At 38.9% G+C, this 14,718-nt stretch overlaps 1 protein-coding gene across 6 annotated transcripts in view; it reads right to left on the reverse strand.

Moving 5' to 3' along the window:
• The window catches only part of FAM13C (family with sequence similarity 13 member C), a 536,869-nt gene that overhangs the window by 103,726 nt on the left and 418,425 nt on the right, over window positions 1-14,718 (reverse strand). The window lies entirely within an intron of this gene.

Consider the following 14,718-nt stretch of genomic DNA (forward strand, 5'->3'; position numbering starts at 1 on the left):
ACCTTTCTGAAATCTTTGCCTGAGAGATTCTGGTCTAAGGTTCCACTTCATGATTTTACATGTTGGGGTTGCTACATGACTATGTTCGACTGGGTTATTCCAACGTGCTCTAGTGGTGACATCGTTACGGGTGTAGCTGTGAAAAGGTGAACAGGGAATTTAAGGGACAAGGTGAACCTGACAGAGCACTTAAGGATGGAGTCTGGCTAGAGGGACACTAGGGGTCAGATCAGTCTGAAAGGAGGTGGCAACATTTGTTTCAGGGTCTGTTGCTGGTGCATAGAGTCTGGATAGGGGAGGGTAGGAACCTCCTCTGTCTTCAGCTTCAGGGGTAGTGGTCTGGCTCTTTGGTGGGAAGAGTGTCTGACTTAAAACAGCAATATGTACTCTATAAATATTTATGGGATCAAGGAACAGGAGCAGCTGAGGAAGGAAGAGAAATGTGAAGACAAGGAGAATGGTCTTACCAGCAGTGACAGCAAAAAAGGGATACTTTTCGGGTGACAAGCAGAGAAGTAGGTGACTTTTCAGGTCAGGCAGCCAGTCATACATAAGTGAGAGTTTTACTACAAAAATAGGACACAAAACTCCATAGTAAGTTGTGGATGGATAAATGAATGGATCCATCCACTAGAAGTTTGTAGGGTTTATAACTTGGGGTGGAGATGATGGATGGTTTTATTTCCTTCTTTTTGTTTATCATTGTTTTATTATTTCATTGTCTTATTCAGGTTTGTTAAAGTTTACCTAAACATTATGCTTGGGTGTGTCACAGCTTGCAATTAACTCTGACAAAGCCTCTGTCCTTTTGTCTCATGTGGGACTGACTGAAATCTGCAAGTCAGCTGAGCCTTAATGAAGAGAATTTTTCTTAACTTACCCAAGGTTTGTTTGACTCTCTCTGCTTACCCACACCAGCCAGCGGTTGACAGATGCGCCTTTCTTCATGACTCTTTCTGTCAGTTCTTCCTAGCCCTTGTTCGAGTGCTTTCCTCAGCTTCCCCAGACATCAGTTAAGAGAGGGATGTTTACATTATCTTTTTGAATGGACAATGCCCTATTTTCTTTTCTTATGTACAATCTCATGTATAATAAAATCTTATTAAATATTGGTAGCTACTACAGAGACTTACAACAGTAGCATAAGAGAAGCTGTTTTCTCAGTCCAAACGATTGTAGAATCCTATTGGCTTTGCAGGTGAAATGTATCTCTGACATTGACTTTGGTATTTTCCTTCTTGTCTTGCCTCCCTGTTTTTAGCCTTAGAGGTGGTGTCACCTGGGGCTTGATGCCAACCTCTGGGTGCTCAGCAGGATAAGAGGCCTGGGAAAATATTGTTGGACATAAAAGAATGTTTAAAGTTTATTATTTGTGAATGTGCTGTTGTGTACAGAACAATTACGCTACACCTTACTGACTTCCTTTTTTGCTTGGAATATGCCTCGGCTCTGATTTGCCTGATGGTTATCTACATGTAGCCTCTCTCTCCCTCTCTCTCTCTCTCATTCCTGCTCTTGTTGCTCTCATAGATAAAATAGCTGAAGAAAATAGAGGTGAAGAATGGGAACAGGGAGGAAGGTGTTGAGATTTTTCAGCATAACTACTGTAATTTGAGGAACAGATATCGGGGAAGATCCCCTTACTTTCTGATGAATTTAAAAATTCAGGCTTATGTATAAACAGTTTGGAACCCACGTGATCTCTACTTTTAAAGGATAAAATCCTGGTGTGGTAACCAGCCCCATTTTTTAAATTGAAGTATACAGTTAATTTACAATGTTGTATCAATTTCTGGTGTACAGCAGACAGATTCAGTCATATGTATATATACATATATTCCTTTTCATATTCTTTTTCATTACAGGTTACTATAAGATATTGAATAAAGTTCCCTGTGCTGTACAGTAGAAACTTGTTGTTTATCTATTTTATATATAGTAGTTAGTATCTGCAGATCTTGAACTCCCAATTTATCTCTTCCCACCCTCTTTCCCCCGAATAACTTGTTTTCTATGTCTGTGAGTCTGTTTCTGTTTGGTAAATAAGCTCATTTGTGTCATTTTTTTAGATTCGATATATAAGTGATATCATACGGTATTTTTCTTTCTTTTTCTGGCTTACTTCACTTAGTATGACATTCTCCAGGTCCATCCATGTTGCTGTAAATGGCATTATTTTATTCTTTTTATGGGTAGGCAGCCACATTTTATAGTGAACTCTCTGAAATCTAGGTCTAGGGGTGACCAGAGTCCAAGGGATGGAACAGTAGGCTTGGCTGTTTGCTTCCTCCTGGTTTTCCCTTTCTACCCCATCTTTCTTCCGCAAGGTACTCTTGTCTTCATCAGGACCTATCCCTTGGAAGGAACGGATATCAGGCATTTATACCTTAATGTAAATGGAAGTTTCTGTGTTAGCCTTTGTGAGCATTTTAATCTTCATCTCTCATTTTGTGTCAAAAGATAATACTCTGAGAATTTAGTAAAAGGTAAGAGGTACAAATCAAGTCTGATAAAGGTTGATTAACTCCTCCAAGACACTGTGTCCATTAAAGTGACATCCATCAAAGGTACCAAGGGAGCAGTGGGTAGGTTCTGTTCAGGTGGATAAGTGAGAAAGGCAAAGATACAACATACTTTCAAGGTTTTTTTTTATATTAAACAATTACATATTAAGAAGAGGATGCATGTTTATTAACTCATGTTTCCTGATCACAAGCCAACTGTAAGAGCTGGAATAAAAGGAACGTAAACATTACGTACAAACTAGAGTTTTTGTTTCTTTTGTTTTGTATTATTTTTACTACTTCAAAGCAATAAACTACACCAAGTTGAATTTTTTTTATACCTAGAAGAAGACTATTATTATATATGTCTCTGTATCTGTGTATCTGTTTTGTCAGGGATAATAATAATTAATGTGTTTTCTTTTTCCTCCTCACCTGCTAAAGAAATTTTGATATTTGCCCATTCCATCTCTCTCTCTCATTAATCTCTAATGAAAATACTCTTTGAGTGTTCAGTTTCTGGGCCTTTGTAATGCAGAAAGGAACTGCACCAGATACAGTCAGTTTCACCCTCAAGAGACATAATTTCAAGAAAAATGAGGGAGGCTAAAGAAAGGAAAAGCGAGGAAGACTGGGAAAGAAGGGGAGACTAGAGATGGTTTGACAAAAAGGTTTGGAAGCATGGAATTGGGAAAGAGAACTTTAAGAAGTAAATTGGGGTTATATATTGATATCCTTTGAGAAAATGGAATAAAAATTTTGATTAGTTTTGATTACTAAAGTGTTTTCCTTTGAATAAAAAATAGTAATAAGAGAACCATGATAAATCCTTCTAAATATAATCAGAGTTCACAAATGCATGCATATGTATTCTGTATTTCATTTCTGAGATGATTATCTAATCTGTGGTTATTGATTTTAAGATGCATCCTCATTTCATAGACCTACATTTAAGAAAGAGAAAAACACTTTTAATCATTATTTTAACAAGTCACCAATTACAAGATACGTCTGTTTCAAAGATATTAAAATGTGAATAAAATGTGTATCAATAAAAGAGTATAGAAAATAACAGAATAAATACACCAAAATATTGAGTACTTATCAGTAGATTTTGGAATTGTAAGCTATTTTTGTTTTCTTCATGCTTTTATGTGTTTTGAAAGTGTTTCACTCTGATCACGAGTTTCTTTTCTAATTAGAATCAAAAACATGGTTCAGATGTAGTTTTGCCAGAAATTCACAGGGAATGAAGCCTTTTGCTTCTGGGAAGTTCTGATCTCATTGGCAAAAATCTACAACTGCTACCACCATCAGATAATTCTGTTCTGAAGTCCAGCAAAAGAGTCTTTGAAATTATTGTAACAATTTGTTCTCTGGATTTCCCAGGACCTAGTGAGTGTCCCTGCCAACAAAACAAACATAACCTTAGTTAGCATAAATTATTTGTACATCTATAAATGCAGACATACCCTTTACAAAATGTAATAGTGGGTGAATTTCTAAATAGTGCAGTGCACAATTTCTTTTCAATGGCCAGTAAAACGTTAAAGTCTATCGATGTTCCTTAGGTCTCTTTGCTTCTCATGCTTGCTTAGCTCATCTGATGGCCAGTGGGTTCAAGGTTTGAAGTATCTGCCATGTAACCTTAGGGCTTAACTCTTCCAAATGACTGTATTCAGGGGGTTAAAGTGTCATCTCCCACCTTCCCGTAGTGAAGAGTTCAATGGAAGAGAGAAGCTTAATCAGGAAAAAGCTTTCATATTTCCTGTGGCAGAGTTTTCAGCTTGAGCCAAGCTCAGTATGCCTAAGAATACAAATGATTTTGAGTGAGAAGGGTAGCTTGGGAGGAAGAAGGACAATGATTTCATTTCTGAAAAACTTTCCCCCAAAGCATCATCACCTTTTAATGATTTTTTAAGATAACCATCAAAAAAATCTCTAAAAGTAATAAAACACTGGTGGTCAGACAGTGAGACATGCAGTCAAAGGGTGGTGGCTGTTTATGTGCTTGCTCCCAACCCAAAGTGCTTTCACTCCCAGCACCATCAGGACCTCGTTTGCTTAGAGTCTGGGCACGTCTTGAGGGCCTGGAGGGCCAATCCCCAGGGTACAGAATGGGAAAGACTCATTCAACTGGATGAGGGAGTTGGGTTCACAAATTCAAGCCAAGGAAAATAGGTTGGAGTCAGAGGGCAGAGGTAACTCTAAGTCCAGTGGAGTGTCTGCCTCTCAGTATGTCCTCTGGATCATCTCTTGCAGAGTCATGGATTGTTTCTGGAAGATTACTTCAACAGAGAGGAAGTTTAAAGAAAAAAGAAAACAATTCTAATAAAACCTCAGGAAGACCAGGAGAGAAGGGAGTGCCGTGGAGCAGAGGGTGTGCAAGTGGGGATAAAGGAACCTTCTTGCCTTGAGGAGGCCTCTGGCACATGGAACAATCTGGCTTACATGCAGACTGGAGACAGAAGCCTGGGAGATGAACCGTGGAGCCCCAGCCACACAAGATACTCTGCTAAAGAAGAGATGGTTGACCACAGTAGCTTGAACAGGAGCAGAGGGAAGACAGAACTTAAATTGCAGCCCAGAGTTGAGGCTAATGAGCATGTGATGTGTTCTGTAAGGAAGTATGCAGAGGCAGTCTGAAGTGGGGCAGGCTGGTGTTGCAAAAATACCAGTGAGGGCAGAACCGCAGACACACTGTTCTGCTATTCTTTCAGTAGCACTGTTATGACTTACAGAATCTGGGTTACATACTTAAACCACTGTTCTAAACCGGGCACAGAGTGACTCCTGATTTTGCATTTGGTCACTGAGGCTAGAAACTGAATCTGTCCAGGGATCATGGCCCTGAGGCGGTGTTCGATGTCAGAGATAAGACTTATTGCTGGGCGCTGCCCCTCTTCTAACACAGGAGGCTGGAGGACTTCAGGACTCTAAACTTGGCAACCTTCACATAATTTAGAGCACCCCAGATTTCCATGGGTTCTCCAGGTTTCAGAAGGAATCCTTTCCCCAAACCAGTATTCTTATTTCCCATCAGGTGGAACTTGGGAATCCATTTATTTTTTCAGAAGTATCCATCCAAGTATTTCCTGGGAATCACCAAAGAACAATTAAATATTCTGGTTTTGGGTTTTTTTCTTTCTTTCTTTTTTTTTTTTTTGGTCACCTGAGAAGAAAACTACAATGCAGAAAAAAAAAAAGCTTAGAGCTGAATAGAGACACCACTCTTCCTAAACTTGTTGGAAATGTCCTTCTAGAAGGTTCTTTACTTGACATTGTCACCAGCTTCCAGAACTAAGCCTACCCCCTCTCAGAAATACGCCTTTGAGCAGAAGTTCCCAGTATTCTGGCTCCCCAACTTGCAGCCCAAGAGTGGAAAGTGTCGCTTCCTCCTCCAGGCTAAAACCTTCCCCATTTTCTCTCTTCAGGTGATTTGAGAGAGGAGACATAGGTTTTCTTTAGAGGAATGCCATGCTCTTGTTTATAGGATTTGGCCTGGCTCCCAAGTCATGGGATAGAGCGAGTACAATATCTGGACAACAAGACTTGTCCCAGTTGGAAGTATGCTACTTGGGGCTTTTAGAAGACCAGCAGAGAGTGGGTGCTGGCAAATCCCATCCATTCTGTTTAATGATCCAGCCACCAGCATGAGGTAAAGACATGCCAGACCTCATCTTTCCTGCCATCAACCAGTCTCAGCTTCTAATTTCTTGTAGGTCATCCTTAGACATCACACACACACACACACACACACACACACACCCTTCATAGGAACAAAACAATACTTTTTTGTGGATAGAGATATCTAGACTAAAACAAAAAAAATCTTAATCTGTAAAGGCACAATCAGACATCTCATCTGTGTTACTAACTGTGTGTTGGGAGCAGTGTTCTCTAAGAGAAATGGGTGAAGTACTTGTGCTACAGCTGCATTAATAAAAGCACCAGCTCAGATGGCCGTTCCCAAAGACAAATTCTGGTCTTTACTACAGAATAAAAAAGTCTGCACTCAGATGAACAGTTCCTAGCTTTGATAATTTAAATTTTCATCCTCCACTGGCACCTTCCTTACAGAAATACATTAGTAAATACAATCAAATAAGACCTTGAGAAGCTGCCTAGTTTCAAACACTTTTAAGGCACATTTGAATGATTTTGGTTAAGGATAGTCTACTAAGATAAATATTTGGATAAAAGTGGTATTCTGGCCTGATTCATTTCCAGAATATTTTGAGTTAGGATCTATGAAAAGGAAGAGAATAAGCACTTGGATTTCATTCTGGAATAACTTTCTTACAAGCCAGCACAACTCTGTGAACTAATAAATACCTCTACCGCCTTTACTTTTACATTTAGAAAAGGACTTTCTTCTTGTCTTTTAAATGGTCCTTTGGAAAAATAGTTTAAATCCTCCTGAGGTTTTTTTTTTTTTTTTTTTTTTTTTCAATTCTAAGCCTAACCTTTTGAATCACTACTTGCTGGCTTCTCTTTGGGATCATGTTTTTCTGTTTGATTGTTACAGTTCCAACCTAGTAAAAGGTTCACCCAGGATGAACATAGTCAAAGCAATGGAAATGGCTACCTACGTGGAGTTCTCCAGTGCAGTGCTCATCAGGGGAAAAAGGGAACTTCTGAGGTTATGCCACCTGGACCCCTCATGGCCTTGGAGATAAATAAAGTCTTTGCATTTTATTTTTATTCACTCTCCTAGATTTCACTCTACTTTCATTTTGTTCCTCCAGATGTTTTGTTCCTCTGATTTTTTGCCTAGCACCTAGATAACGATCTATTTCCTAGACAATGATGCAGCTGCCTAATTTTATTGTATTAAATAAACATTTATAAAATGTTTTGCTCACTTCCTTTTCTTACATTAGTTTTCTCTCCCCTCTCCTTTATCTAGTAAAGACTGAAAGGAGATAAGGGAGCTAGCCATATGGATAAAAATCTGGTGAGAAAACTTTGCGGAAGAGGAAACAGCAAGTTCAAATCCTTGAAGAGGAGTGTGGCATGGCTGGCACAGACTGAGCAAGAACAAGAGGGTAGAAAAGATGAAGGAGAAATCAACTAGGCTTTATCAGCCATGAAGAGGGTTTGGTTTTCACTGAGTGAGATGGAAAGCCCCTGGAGGATGCTGATCAGGTTTAACCTTCAGTTTTAAGAGGCTCACCCACACTAGCAGATATGTTGAGAATATAGTATGACCGACCAAGATAGAAAGGTACAAAGGTGAGAGCCAACTGAAATAATCTAGGAAAGGGATAATAGTGACTTGGACCAAGTTAGTAGCAGTTAAAGAGATAAAAGAGTTGTTCAGATTCTGGATATATTTTGAAAGTAGAGCCCACAGGATTTGATAACCAACTTGATGTGTGATGATGAGAGAAAAAGAGATAAAGGATGAATCCAAGATTTTGGCATAAGAAACCGGAATAAAGGAGTTACCACTAACTGAAATGGGAATGGCTGGGACTGTGGGATAAGAACAAGATTAGGAGCTCAGTTTCTTTGGATATATTCTCATTGGGAGTCCTAATAAATACCCAGATGCAGATGTCAAGTAGGCAGGTGAATTTATGGATTGGGAATTCAGGGGAGCATTTCAGATTGCACATACAAATCTAAGAATTCTCACTATATAGGCAGTAGTTAAAGATGGGAGAGTGAATGAAATTTCTAAAAGAGTAAGAGGATAAGAGCAAGAGATAAAAGGGAAAGGAGGTCCATGGATAGCAGCCTAATCTACTCAAGTGTTTTCATCTTATGTCCCATTACTCTAAATGTCTCACTGGCATAGCAGTCTGTCCTCCCTTTACTGGGAAAATGCCCAGAGAATAAACATCCTATTGAGGGCCTTTTTTCTGTTCCTTCCATAGAGTGCACACATTCATTGGCAGTGATCCAAGAACAAATGTGTGTTTGTCTGTGAATCTGTGTGTTTGTATATTTTTTTCTCCTGATTTTGAAATATGTTGAGTGCACCAGAGTGATGGGAAGTGTCATCTATCGAAGGAGGAAAACATACCAAGAATTGTTAGAAGAAATAAGTTAATTGATAAATCTAGAGAAAACTGATGACACAGGAAGAAGAATTTTGCTGAACGTGTATTTCTTGCTACCACAAGAGTGAGGTGAGCAAGAACGCTATTACAGCCTGACCAGATGGGAGAAACGCTTGGCTGACTGCACAAGTGCCATCCCTGGTTGCCTTGGTTACAGGCAATTTATAACACATGCAAATGAGGTAAATGGTAATTAGCAATGGAGCAACAGGTGACCTAGCTAGCACTACCTTGGGGGAAGGCCATGTGGCAGGAATAGGATGAGGACGGGAGACAAGGAACTTAGGTGAATAACAAGGGCAACATTAGGGCTGCCTGTTCAGGAACCTCTCAGTGTGGTGGAACTTTTTGTATCTTCCACTAACTTTGTTCAGCCTCCATGTAGATAACCTACATCATTGCCACCCTGGTCCTGTCTACTGTCCTTCTAGTGCTGAACAGAAGGGCACCCTAGGGAGAACAAAGTGGGTGGGTGAACAAAATCATTTAAAGAAATCTTTGTTCTCACAAAAGGGAAGAGGACGTTCTGAAATGCATCTGAGCATTTTAGCATTAATTTCCTTGGAAATCTCTGCGGGAATATACCCTCAGATATTAGCTATGCATTATTCCAAGATAAAGTGAAATGGAAAATAAATCATTAATAGAATCTATGAACATGGTTCTGATTGCTCAAACCTTCATAATAAATCCAAATCTCACAAGTAACATAGGCAACATTTAAGGCATGAGATTGTTACTGCCATTATAGGGATCTGGTAGTTTGATCTGAAACAACTCAGAATTTCTCTGGAAGCCTAGGTGTGAAATTAACTCCCTCCTCCCCAACTGGTGGGTTGGCCTAATTGGGTTAATGACGTCTCAGGAAGAAGCCAGCCCTCTTCTTGTGAGGGTTGTGGCACAGCCTCATAATTTGGAGCTATCAGAAGCCACAATGAGTAACAGTATTACAACTGGGGCTCCTTCTTGAAGCATTTAGAACCAATTTGATTTTGATTCTGCTCCCTGGCACAAAGATACTTTGGAGGTGCTGATTTGGCCATTTCAATATTGGCTTTACAGGAATCCTACAATGTTTTGAGGGTTGGATTGAGGAAATAAAGGTAGCCAGGAAACAAAGGAACTTATTTCTGTTTCTAATGTTGATCCTCTGCCACCTGGATAGAGCGTACATGAGTGGGAAATGGTGCACAGTGTAGATTTCAGCCAGCAAATTTGGGAAGTCAATTATTTTGCTCCATGTGGTTTCATCAGGGAAAGAAGAAGAAGGTTAGGACCATCGGAGGAATGCCAGATACAAAACATGCTTCCGCAAGCGAGAGCACATTGGTCATGTTGTTTGAGCAAAGGCAGAGAGAAGCTCCAGCCATGAGCACAAGCAGATGGAATATCAATTTTTATTCTTGGCAAAATAATAAAGTCAACACTTCAAAGCTTTAAAAGCTTTTCAAATTATTCAATATTCACCCAAACATCAATTCTTCCTGTTAATGTTTATGCCGATAGGAAGAAGTACCTTGTGGCTAAATGAAGCCCATAGACAGGCAATTACCACAGTGTATTAGGAATGCTCTGTGTAAGGGAATACTTTAAATAACTAGTGTCTCTTTGCATTGAGATATCTTTTCCCCCTGTACAATCTGAACAAGAACATCAACAACCTACTTTCTCAGAAATAGCATTAATAACAGTTTAAAAAGGAAATTTTTACGTATAGATGCTAACTGCTTTGAGAAGACTCATTCTTAAAGCGAACAAAAACATTTGGAAATCAAAAGCAGAATCTTCTTTTCTTTAAATAAGATGGAAGGAAGCAGAGAGTATTTAAAGCTTGACTTTGTTGAGTATATGCCTTCAAAGAGAAAATGCTGAAGGACGACATTTCTTCGTCAGGATGTTTTCTTTTTTAATAGAGATGGTACGCATTTGTGTAATCCACACATTCTGTTTATGCAGCAAGCATTGACTGTTTATTATTCTCTTTATTAAAGATGTGCGCCATCCACTTTGTAACATGTGTGACCCAGCCCCTGCCTCTTGGATGTGCCCGAGAGAACTTAGCAGTTAGCTTTCTGACTAAACTCAAGGAGATAAACTTTTACAAGCTTATCCCATGTGGAAATTACTGTAGTTAACTAGAAATTAGAAATTACCATAGATGCTTGTTATTTAGATCTTTTTTAGGTCTGGATGTAGGTCTTGTTATTTAGCATGTAAATAAACATATCACTATATCACAAATTTGGTTTTTTAGATGTTTTGTATTTGACTATAATTGGTTTCCTTTGTGATTTTACATATTTTATGCATTTAAGGACCTTATTCTGAGAAAGTAGTCATAGTAGTCTCACCAGAGTGCCAAAGGAGCCATGGCACAAGGAAAGTTTAAGGACTTTTTTGCAGTTCTTGTTTGTCTGAAAAAGTTTTTCTCTTGCTTTTGTTTTTGGGAAAAAAAATTTTTTTTTGTCGGATATTAAACTCCAGGTTGGCTATTATTTTATTTCAGCATATTGAATGTATCTATCCATGGTATTTTGGCTTTCATAATCGCTACTGAGATGTCCCTTCTAATCTAACTGTCACTACTTTGAAGATATTCTCCTTTTTTAAAACTACTCTTAAGGTTTCTTTCTTTCATTTTTCATTTTCAGTGAATTAGGTTTAAATGTGTTTATTTTTTTATTTGGTTGGCTTCTTGAAGCTATGGCTTAATGTTTTTCAATAGTTTTGGAAAAATTCTCTGAAAATTCTCTTCAAATTTTGCCTCTGCTCTGTTATCTTATTTCTTTCAGGGACCTTTTCACTCTGCCGTATGTCTTTCAGTCTTTCTTTTGTATCTTACATCTTTTTGTCTACTCTTGTGTTATTTGGTTATTTTCTCTGGTCTGTCTCCCATTTGTCTGATTATTTCTTCAGCTGTGACCAATTGGCTATTATCATTGTCCATTGAATTCTTAATTTGGGTTTATAGTTCTAGAATTTCTGTTTGGCTTATTTTCAAATCTGTTAGGTTGCAATTTCAGAGCCCTTGAGTTACAGCTTTTTTTTTAAAACTCTTCTACTTTCTCTTTTCCAAATCATGTTTCCTTTCCTGCATTCATTAGAACCACATGTAGATTAAAAGGCACAATTAAACTTTGCTTTTAAAAATAAGTTTAAAATCATTGAGTTCTACATAGACTAGAACTTGGGCACTGGAACTTCTCTCTGGGCCTCAGTTTCCCTCTCTGTAACATGAGGGGACTGGGAAAGATCAGTAGCTTCCAGAAATTGTCGGATTTTACAAGTCAGTAAAATTTCCAAAAATAATTTGGTATGCATTAAAGGGTTGTCAATCCTTTTTATGTTTCTAAACAAGGGTATTAGCAAAATAAGCCACCATTACTTCTGAGAAGAATGGGCATTTAACACAAACAAATTTTGAAATAATGATCAATTCTTCCAAAAGAAAGTCAGCTTGCAACTTCCATGCTCTCCTTATTCTTCTCATTTTTCTGCAGACCAATCCTGGAAAGAATGAGTCCTCAGACGCAAGTTTTGGAACCAGATGAATTAAGAATATGAAGTTCATTCCAGAATTTACATTATCTGATTTCTAAAAGAAAGTACTAATTATGTAGAATTTTTAATGAACACAATCAGAGATTCATTAGAGAGATAAGATGGTTTAACTTTGTTGAGCAAAGTTTCACAGCAGAGTCAAGACTTTCACTGGAACTGTTCTATTTCAGCCTAAGAATTGTCCTGGGGAGGTTTAAAAATTCCCAAAGCTCAGGGTAGTGCCATTCTGATTCTGACTGAACTGGTCTGGGGTGGAGCCCTGACAGGGACAGTTTTTTACAGTGCCCAGGTGACTCAAATGAATAGCCAGGATTGAGAACCGCTGTGCAAACCTTACGGGCTTTGAAATTAGAAAGTTTGAAATTTAGAGCGAACCCTATTGCTTATTTAGTATATGTATGATTAGGCCACTCAAGATGGTGGTTCTCTTGCTCTCTGTACATCCCCTGGTCCAACCAGTCCCTGCTTCACCTACACCCTACTCATATGACTATCCAATCCTCTTAATTATAGGGCATAATCAGTAACTACATGCTTGCCCCCTGCTCTAGCCGCTGGTTTCCATGGTAAATGATGAGCCAACCTGACATCATTTCCCGCTATAAATGGTAGCCTTCTCCCTGGAGTCGGGAAGACTGTTGTCCTGTCTGCCATACATGGCAGGGTCTCACTCCAGGACCTTTTGCTTCTTGTAAGATTTCCTATCCAGTAAATCTTGGCTGTCTCTTTCTCTGGATTCTTTCTTCAGTTTTGTGGCTAGGCAGTTATAAGGCCTGTAGACCTGTGGAGTGCAGCCCAACACTATGTAACCTTTGCAAGTTGTTTAAACTTTCTGGCCGTCAGTTTCCTCATCTGCAAGGTGGGGATTATAAAGCCTGTTTCACTGGATCAAATCAGATAATACATGAATATTCCTTTGTAAACTATAGAATACTGTATAATAAATCATGTGATAATGTTATCATCTTTCATTGTTGTAATGAAGGCAGAGAGACCAAAGACAGCCTAGTGCGTGTGGAAGTGATAGAACAAAGACAAGCTTGACTGTAATGGGGAACAGTGAAAAACAAAGATTTATTGGGTCTTCAGTGTTTGGCATAAGTTTCAAATTAAAGCAAAAGTTCTGTATTACTCATCAGAGTATTGGAAATATTCCCATATGAGAGGTACTTTTTTTAATTGGGTGCCTACTGCATTGATGCTAGGTGCTTTACCTGTATTATTTATAATCTTCAGAATGGCCCTACAGAATCTTAGTATCATCATTTGACAAATGAGGACACACCTCAGGAAGCAAAATCACGTTATCTAAAGGTTACCTAGTGCATAAAGAGCAGAACCAAGATTTGAACTCAGGTCTTTCTAGCTCTGACTCCTGTGCTCTTTGCATATGTAAGAACACCAGGGTGGTATTTCAGTTCTGGGTTGGTCAACAATCACTTTAACATCTTATTTTGTAAACTAAGTTGTCAGCTCTTAGAAGAGGAAAATATGTTTTAAGCCAAATCATGTAAGCTAGGTAAAAATATCACTTGCAGATAGACCCAGCCCTGGTATTTCTGAAGCTCAAGTTCATAGGATGAAACTGATCTCGGAGAGTCCTCCATCCCTTCCCTCATCAAATAATCCTCCCATTGGGAGAATTTTCTCCATCTCACTCTTGTGAGTTTCACTAGCAAATAAAACAAAATAAGAGACTGGCAGCAGTTCAAATATTCCCCTTCCAGGGGTACCTGCATTTCAACAGGGAATTCATCAAGCTTGAAACACATTCAGGACTCAAACAAATGAATCGCCTATTATGGAAGGTTAGAAACTATGGTCAGCAGCTGGGGAAAATATTTTAGGACAAAGCACTTTAATTGAGAGCCTCTGGAATCATAGCCCTGAAATGTACATGAAAATGCACAGTTTATTTTTACTAATAGTGGTTTATTAGAAGGAAAAAGAAAAGAAAGATGAGAAACATTTCAGTATTGGGTAGTGAGACATGGAAGCAAGGGTATCATCCTCACAACTTAAGATACAAGAGCAGCCACAGGAGTCTGAAGCCAGTGGGTCTAGACACGACTCAAATAGTTTTTGATGCTCTGAAGTTAACTCTTCAATCTCTGCTAGTCTCCATGGGCTGCTTCTTCCTGTTTGGCTCCTAGCCACCTCCTTCTAGATTCTCTCTTCTCTACTAGTGACCTTCTCTTGGTAAGATTTCCTACTTGTGCTACTTTGGCCTCTGCTTACTCTCACTGTAAGTCCCATTCAAAATCTCCAAAACATGATGAGACTAATTTGAACTGCTACCATCTGGTATGAAATGCCCCCACTGGGCAGAGGTCTCAAGGTAGACCGCTTCAGAGGGCACAGACCATAGACAACTGTCTGTAGCTCAGATGTTGACTCCTGGTCAAAATGGCTATAATCAGGATAGCTGGAACCCATCGTACAAAGTGGGGTGACTTTTGGTTAAAGAACCACCAAAAAGGGGACTAAAAGAATGATAGGCATTCAGTATGAACTGTTAAATACATGCTCCATGTAGACACAAACATATTCCATATACTTCATATCTGATTACTGTTCAGATGTCC

This window comes from Camelus ferus, chromosome 11 (genome assembly GCF_009834535.1).
Source record: "Camelus ferus isolate YT-003-E chromosome 11, BCGSAC_Cfer_1.0, whole genome shotgun sequence".
In the NCBI taxonomy this organism is placed as follows: domain Eukaryota; kingdom Metazoa; phylum Chordata; class Mammalia; order Artiodactyla; family Camelidae; genus Camelus; species Camelus ferus.